This window comes from Vulpes lagopus, chromosome 1 (genome assembly GCF_018345385.1).
Source record: "Vulpes lagopus strain Blue_001 chromosome 1, ASM1834538v1, whole genome shotgun sequence".
Classification (NCBI taxonomy): Eukaryota; Metazoa; Chordata; class Mammalia; order Carnivora; family Canidae; genus Vulpes; species Vulpes lagopus.
In genome coordinates this window covers 125,619,357-125,627,551 of record NC_054824.1, presented here as the reverse complement: position 1 = coordinate 125,627,551, position 8,195 = coordinate 125,619,357, and positions in this window count along the sequence as shown.

The window sequence follows — 8,195 nt, the reverse complement described above, 5'->3', positions numbered from 1 at the left end:
TTGTTAGATTCACACCTAAATAGTTCATTTTTAATGGAGATGATATTATATTTTTATTTTTAGTGTCCATATTTTCATTGCTAGTGTATAGAAATACAAATGCTTTGTAGATTTATTTTGTATCTTGTGGCATTGCTGAACTCACTTATTAATTCTAGAAGGGTTTTCTAAATATTCTATAGGATCTTCTATGTGGACAATATTGTTACTTGCAAATAATGGCAGTTTTACTCCTTCCTTTCTAATTTGAATGCCTTTTATTTTCTTTTCTTGACTTAATGTTAGATCTTGCAGTATTATGTTGAATAAGAGAGATGAAAGAGGACAATCTTATAGTTTTCCTGACCTCCTGGGGGAAGCATTCAGTCTTTAATCATTATGTACAATATCACCTATGGGTTTTTTATAGATGCTCTTTATTAAGTTGAGGAAATTTTCCTATATTCCTATTTTTTTAGAATTTTTATAATGAGTGGGTATCAAATTTTGTAAGTGCTTTTTCCGGATCAATGTATTAATATGGTGGATTACATTAGTTGATTTTCTAATATTGAACCAATTTTGCATATCTGAAAAAAATCCCACTTGATAACATTGTATAATTCTTTTATATATTGTTGAATTCTATTTAGCAATATTTTGTTAAGAATTTTGGCATCTATATTCTTTAGCATTGTTGGTCTGTAATTCTCTCTCTCTCTCTTTAAACTCTTTCGATTTGGTATCAAGAAAATAATAGCCTCATATAACAAAATGGGAAATGTTCCCTTCTTTTCTAATTTTTGGGTGAAATTGTATAAAATCAGTGTTAATTCCCCTTTACACATTCATTAAAATTATTCATTGAAATCATCTAGACCAAATGGAACTGGGATTTTTTACATTATAAATTCAATTTCCTTAATATTGACATTGCTGTTTAGATGACCTATTTCATATTGAATAAGTTGTAGCAGTTTGTGTTTTTCAAGGAATTGGTCCATTTCATCTAAGTTGTCAAATTTATGTTTGTAGAGTTGTTCATAATATCCTCTTATAACTGCAGCTTCTGTAGTGATATCACTGTTTAATTCTTGGTATTGATAAATTGTGCCTTTTCCTTGTCAGTCTTGCTGGGTTTCTCTATTTATCTTTTTAAAGAAACAGCTATTTTTTATAGATTATCTCTGTCATTTTTCTATTTTAAGTTTGGTTGGTTTCTGGTATCTTATATCTTTCCTTCTGATTGTTTTGGGTTTAATTTACACATTTTTTTCTAGATTCTTAAAGTGGTAATATTTATTATTTATTTGAGACTTTTTCTCCTTTTAGTGTAGTTAGTGCTATAAATTTGTTTTTCAGCATTGATTCAGTGGTATTCCACAAATTTGGATATGTTGCATTTTCATTTTTATTTAGTTAAATTTCTTAAATAGCCCTTGAGATTTTTATCTTTGGACCATTAACTACCGAAGTGTGCTGCTTAGATTCCAAATATTTTGTGTTATCATTCTGTTGATGACTTCTAGTTTGATTCCATTGTGGTTATAGAACACATTCTGTATGCTTTCAATTCTTTAAAATTTATTGAGGTTTTCTTATTGTGGTCTATGGACAGTCCTGATTTATGATGGTTTGACTTATGATTTTTCAATTACAATGGCATAAAAGTGATATGTATTCAGTAGAAACCATACTTCAAATTTTGAATTTTGATTTTTTTCCCAGGCTAGTGATAGGAGGTAGGATACTGTCTTGTGATGCTGGGCAAGGAGCCATGGCTCCCAGTTAGCTACGTGATCAGGAGGACAAACAACTAATATACTTAGACCATTCAGTTTTTCTCTTTCAGTACAGTATTCAACAAATTACATGAGATATTCACACTTTATTATAAAATAGCCTTGTGTTAGAAGATTTTGCTCAACTGTAGGCTAATGTAAATGTTCTGAGCACATTTACAGCAAGCTAAATTAAGCTCTGATGTTTGGTAGGGTCAGTGTATGAAATGCATTTTTGACTTAGAATATTTTCAACTTACAATATATTTATCTGGAAGTCGAGGAAAATCTGTATTTTAGTGTATGTTATGTGGGCACTTGAAATAAAACATGGATTGCACTTTTGTTAGGTTAAGTATCCTATAAATGTGATTAGATTCTTTCATTTGATGATATTGTTCAGTTATTTTACACCCTTCTTGGCTTTCTATTTGATCCATTAACTGTTGAGAAAGAAATGTTGGGGTCATCAATATAACTGTGCATTTGTTTGTTTCTTTCAATCTTATCATTTCTATCAGTTTTATTCACAAAACTATAATTGGAGATTTACTTGTTTCTTCTATCTGTTTTATTAGGATTAGCAACAAATATTGTGATGTCTCTTGATTGGTAAATCTACATTTAGGATTGCTGTATCTTCCCAATGAATTGACCCTCTTGTCTATCTAGAATGTCTTTCCCTGATTCTGGCAATTATCTTTGCTACTTTATCTGATATTTTTTAGCCACCCCTGTTTTTTTTTATTATTTGTATGGTATATTTTTTACTTTCTTTTTCTTTCAACTATTATATCATTGTATTGAGGTAATTTTTTTAGACAACATAATTCTGTCATGTTTTTAATTCACTCTTCCAATTTTCTTTAATTGGTATAGTCAAAGAATTTACATTTAATATAACTATTGGTTACTGAGTAGGGGTAAAGCCTGTCATTTTATTTTTGTTTTCTATTTGTTCTCTTTTTTATAAGCTTCCTGTTTTTTAACCTTCTTGTGGGTTACTTGATCATTTTTGAAAATTCCATTTTGATATACTGTTTTTTATGGAATCTCTTTATATAGTTTTATATAGACCAATAATATATATATTGTTCTAGACAATCCACTATATATTTACATATTCATCATCTACTGGTGTCATTTATCTATTCAAGTGATGTGGTATCTCCCTTTATGTCCATTTACCTTCCTGTTTACAATACAATTGAGTTAAATAATTCCTCCACATGCATTTAGAAGTACATCAGATAGTATTATAATTCTTCATTCAATCATGAAACGTAATTTAGAAATTTAAGAGAAGGAAAGTCTATAGCTTTTACCCATATTTTTGCTTATTGTACTCTTTTTTTTTTTTCTTTCTGATGATCCAAAGTTTCTTCTTCAATCATTTCTTTTCTGTCTAGATGACATCCTTAGACAATCTTTCAGAGCAGGTCTGCTGACAACAAATTCTTTTGGCTTTCTTTCACCTGAGAATCTTTATTTCCCCTTTAATGCTATACAATATTTTCACTGGATATAGGATTCTGAGTGGATAGATTTTTTTCTTTCAACTTTAGATAAATACTGCTTATCACTGCTCCTGGGTTCTATGGTTTCTGATGAGAAGTCAGTTGATATTCTAATTGTTTTTCACCCATATAAGAGGTGTCATTTCTCTCTCACTGCTTTTAAAATTTTTGCTTTGTCTTTACCTTTTAGAAGTATTACTGTCATATATCTTGGTGTAGTTTTTTTTTGGTTCCTTGTGTTTCATCCATCTTCTAAATTCCATATGTTTATACATTATGTCAAATTTAGGAAATTTCAGCCATTATTTCTCTGAATACCTTTTACCCTTCACCCTCTTTCTTCTCTCCTTAAAATGTCATGAAATTTATTTTAAGTCTTTTGTTATACTTCCATAGGCTCCTGGGGCTCTGTTTATTTATCCTCAATCATTTTTTTCTCTATGTTGTTTATGTTGGGCACTTTCTATTGTTCTATCTTCAGGCTAACTGATTTTTTTCCCCTCTGTTATCTCCATTTTGCTTTGACCACACCCAGTGAGTTTTAATTTTGATTATTATGTTTTCAGTTGTGAAATTTTCATTTAGTTATTCTTTACATCTTCTCTTAATTTACTGAGGCTTTCTATTTTCTTATTTGTTTTAAACATGTTCATATTTGCTGATAGAAGCATTGTTATGATTACTGTCTTAAAATCCTAGATAATTATAACATCTCTACCATCTCAGAGTTGGCATCTCTTGATTATCCTTTTTCATGCAATTTGTGGTCTTCCTGGTTCTTGTTAGGATGAGTGATTTTCAATTGAAACATGGGCCTTTTTATATTCTGGCTATTATATTCTGGGTCTTATTTAAATCTTCACCTTCAGCTGCATTGTTCTAACATTACTCTGGCAGCATTAGGCAAAGGCAAGTAAGGGGCACGGCCTTGTTACAGCCAAGTGTGTGTTGTATAGGCTCCTTCTTTGTCTCTGTAGACCCCCAAGGGGGCAACCTCTCCTTATTGTTGGGTGAGGATGGAAATCCACATTTCCCAAGTGATCTCCATTTGACACTGAGGGAGAGTGGAGGGTCATTACTTCCTGTTGGGGATGCAAGTTCAGCCTGTCCACTCAGTCTTTTCTGCCACTACCCCTGCATAAAGCTCTAGGTGCTTCATTGCAGTCTGGCAAGGGTGGAAGCTGAAGCTCAACCTTTTCTAGGGGGTGGAAGAAGAAGGGCATGGTTTTCTGTGGTATTTGGCAAGAGGAGCAAGGTTGCTGTTTAAGATACATTCTATCTTGGGGCGCCTGGGTGGCTCAGTGGTTGAGCATCTGTCTTTGGTTCAGTTCATGATCCCAGGGTCCTGGAATTGAGTTCTGCATTGGGCTCCCCATAGGGAGCCTGCTTCTTCCTCTGTCTATGTCTCTGCCTCTCTCTGTATCTCTCATGAATAAATAAAATCTAAAAAAAAAAGAAAGAAAGAAAGAAAGAAAGAAAGAAAGAAAGAAAGAAAAAGAAATGTTCCATTTTGCCTTTATCCTTCAGCTACAGAGATTAGGCTTTTGTTGGAGTTTCCTTTCCATCTGTGTCCATCTGGGTTGCCAGATTCTTCAAGTCAGTCTCATCACTATATATGAGAACTCATCACTATTTCGTTCCTTGGATTCTGCGGTCCTTAGGTAGGTTGCCTTCTTTTTTCCATGTTTCAGAGTCTTCTTATGTTGTTTCATAGATAATGTCCAGTGATTTCAGTTGTATTTAGTGAGAAAATAGGAAAAAGTATATCTGATATAAATCATATTTATAATCTGCATATAGATATACAACCATTATATAGCTGCATGAAACAATGCATTTTAAAATGTGTTTTATGATTTATACATGCAGTTTTAGCTAGCCACACCTCACAAAGTGAAGAACCAGCTCTAGGGCTGCTCAGTCCATGAATAACATTCCTAGAGATATTAAGCCTGTAGAATCTAATCTCAAAAGGCCAGCTCTACTTGAGAGGGAAGGAGAGTCCCAGGCCAGGCCAGGCCAGGCCACAATTCTCATCTTCTGCTCCCCAATGCCCATCAGGACCCTTCTCACTTGGTCATATGAAAAGAGAATGATCAGCTATTTCTCAAACTAGCCTGTAAGGAACTTACATAAGCTTTGAAGCAGGAAAAGAAACATGGGCCTTATAATTAAATTTCTCAAATTTAAAATAAGAGGATGTAATAAGATACATTTTTCTTTGTTTTTGTTTTGGCACTCATATGCAACTTAACTTTTTCATATTTTATATTAACCAGATGCACTGCCCAGGAGCTGACTGAAAGATAGTACCCCTATTTGCCATCATGATGAATAATCGCAATGAATGTGGCCAAAGGATACAAGCAGCAGCCTTTCTTTCTGGAAGCAATCTTTCCTCTCGTCTCCTCCACAGTAAGGTTGCCTGCCTCTGGCTCAAATATAGGAACTAATCTAAAATGCATGCATACCACACTTACATACACCCTACTTTACAAAAGCACCTGAAGTAATTTATACTTTTTAATTATGCCAAAGTTTAACAAGGAATTATAAACTATTTTGAGAGACAAATTACTAGGGGGAAAAGAGAGGTAAAATAAATAATCAGGAGTATGTAAAATTATAAATCCTATAATTAAACTGTTTCAATTAGACCGATTAGTCAACTGAAAGGAAAATCAATTATTCTGGTAAGGAAGGGAAGAAAGGGAAAGATCATTTGCTGTGTACCTCCCATGAGCTCAGAGTGAACAACATTCCTTCACATTCAGTCTCTCATTTAATTTTCACAAGACCATGAGGTAAGCCTTATTATCACAAATATACAGATGGAGAACACAGAGGTTTAAAGTCACATAAGTAATAAGTGGCTAAACTGAATCCAAACTCTCTTTTACCTGATAGCATTACTTATATTCTTTATTCTTATATTCTATGCTTATACTCTATGTTCTGCCCATCTCCAGAAAACATTATTACAAACTTAAATTTGGATAAGATAGGGGGATACTCTTTGTTCTTTTCTAAGGGCCCCTCTTAGTATTATAAACATCTTTTACCATTTAGTCTGATCTAAAGTTACAATCCCATACTTAATGTTTGAGAAAAGAGAAACACTCAAGGATTAAAAATTATCTCCCAGCTCAATGAATGATTTAATCATGGAAGGTCAAAAAAGAGCAAGGCATTAGTTCTAATAAACATAAATTATAAATCCAGGAAAATATTGATTCATTTCTCTAGCCAGTCCTTCCTGACCATGCTCTTCTCCATTTTCTTTAATACTGAAAGATGCATGGTAAAAAATAAATAGATCAATTCTGAGGAAAATTTATCAAAATGGAAGAAAAGATGCCTCAAACCTCAGCTCTTTCTCCTGTGAAAACAAACAAACAAGCAAACAAACACCACAACATTAAGAAGCTCATCTTTCCTTACTCAGTTTAATTTTTTAACTGGAAGAAATAATTATTCTTCATTTTATAACTGTGGAAAGTAAGCCATAGAAAATGAGTTTTCCCAAATTTGTACACAATGTTATTGATGAGTAAAATAATCTGTTTCTGGATTCCAGTTTCTTTTCTATTTTAAAAGTCTCTTCAATCTGGAACATATAAGGTTGACAGATATAACCTAGATTTGGCCTGATGTATAAATATGGTTCTCAAATAGTCACTGTAGGGAAACTATTATTAAGTTAAAAAAAAGTAGATCAATCATTGCATATTACTCATATGCCAACCAGTGTATATATAATGTTTACACACACAGACAATGGATATTTCGTTAGTGTAATTTGGCAACATTGAGGGCAATACATTAAAAAGTCTATTTTATTTTATCATTAACGACACTAAATTAGATTTAAATTGAGTTGTAAACACATATTTTCCTAGGATTCACCAAACTGGATTTACTACTCTTGTTTAGAGAAGCTTCATGAGCTACTGTAGAGAATACAGACAGTATCTCAGAGAGGCAGCAAAGGATAAAAAAGGAGACAGACAGTTACCTTATATGACCAAGTGAAAACTATTCAACAAATTTCCTTACTGTTCACACTTACTCATATTTTCTCTACACATATAGATACAGTATGCAAGATGTGATGGCTCAAGGATCAGTAAGGAAGACACACAAAAACAAAATCTTAATCCCTTAAGAGCCATATGTAACTATTCCATACATTAAACAAGCAGATATCCTAGGTGAAATCAAAAGCACTTGTTCTTTCTTTCTTTCTTTCTTTCTTTCTTTCTTTCTTTCTTTCTTTCTCTCTCATATTTTGAGGAGGGGAGGGTGTAGGCAGGGGGGTGGGGTGTTGGTTGGCTTGTTCAGTCTTTCAATATTCCTATCAAAGTTGTTCTAACTCTGGATGAAAGCAAGACCAATGCCACTACTTTTCTGATCACCATTAGGTCACAGAATACTGCTTTAATTTCATAATTATAAATACCAGTTCTATTTAATAAAGACTAGTTCTACTTAACAGTCAAAACTATTAAAATTCATTTAGTATTAACATTTTATATCCCAAATGTGTGTCTGGGATAATCAGGAAGCCTGCAGTTGAAGATGAAGGCAAAGTCATGGGCTTTCCCAGCTTTTGCTTGACTTAACCTTCCTTAGCAAATCTCTGAGGGATACCTTCATGTAATCTACCCTCCCTGCTCTCAGAAATTGGTAAAATGTTTCAAATATACTCTTTTCCTTGTGAGCATTCAGCGGGTTCTTTGGTTTTAACCCCATTTCTGCCTTTCACATGCAATTTCTGAGAACTGAAATAAGGTTTCAGTTACGTAAAAAATATTGACACAAAGAAAACATTATTTAGCTGCTGACTTCAAATGATACTTGTTCCCAAAAAGATAAACCAATGAAAATAGATTACTTATGAAGGCTACAGTTTACACAT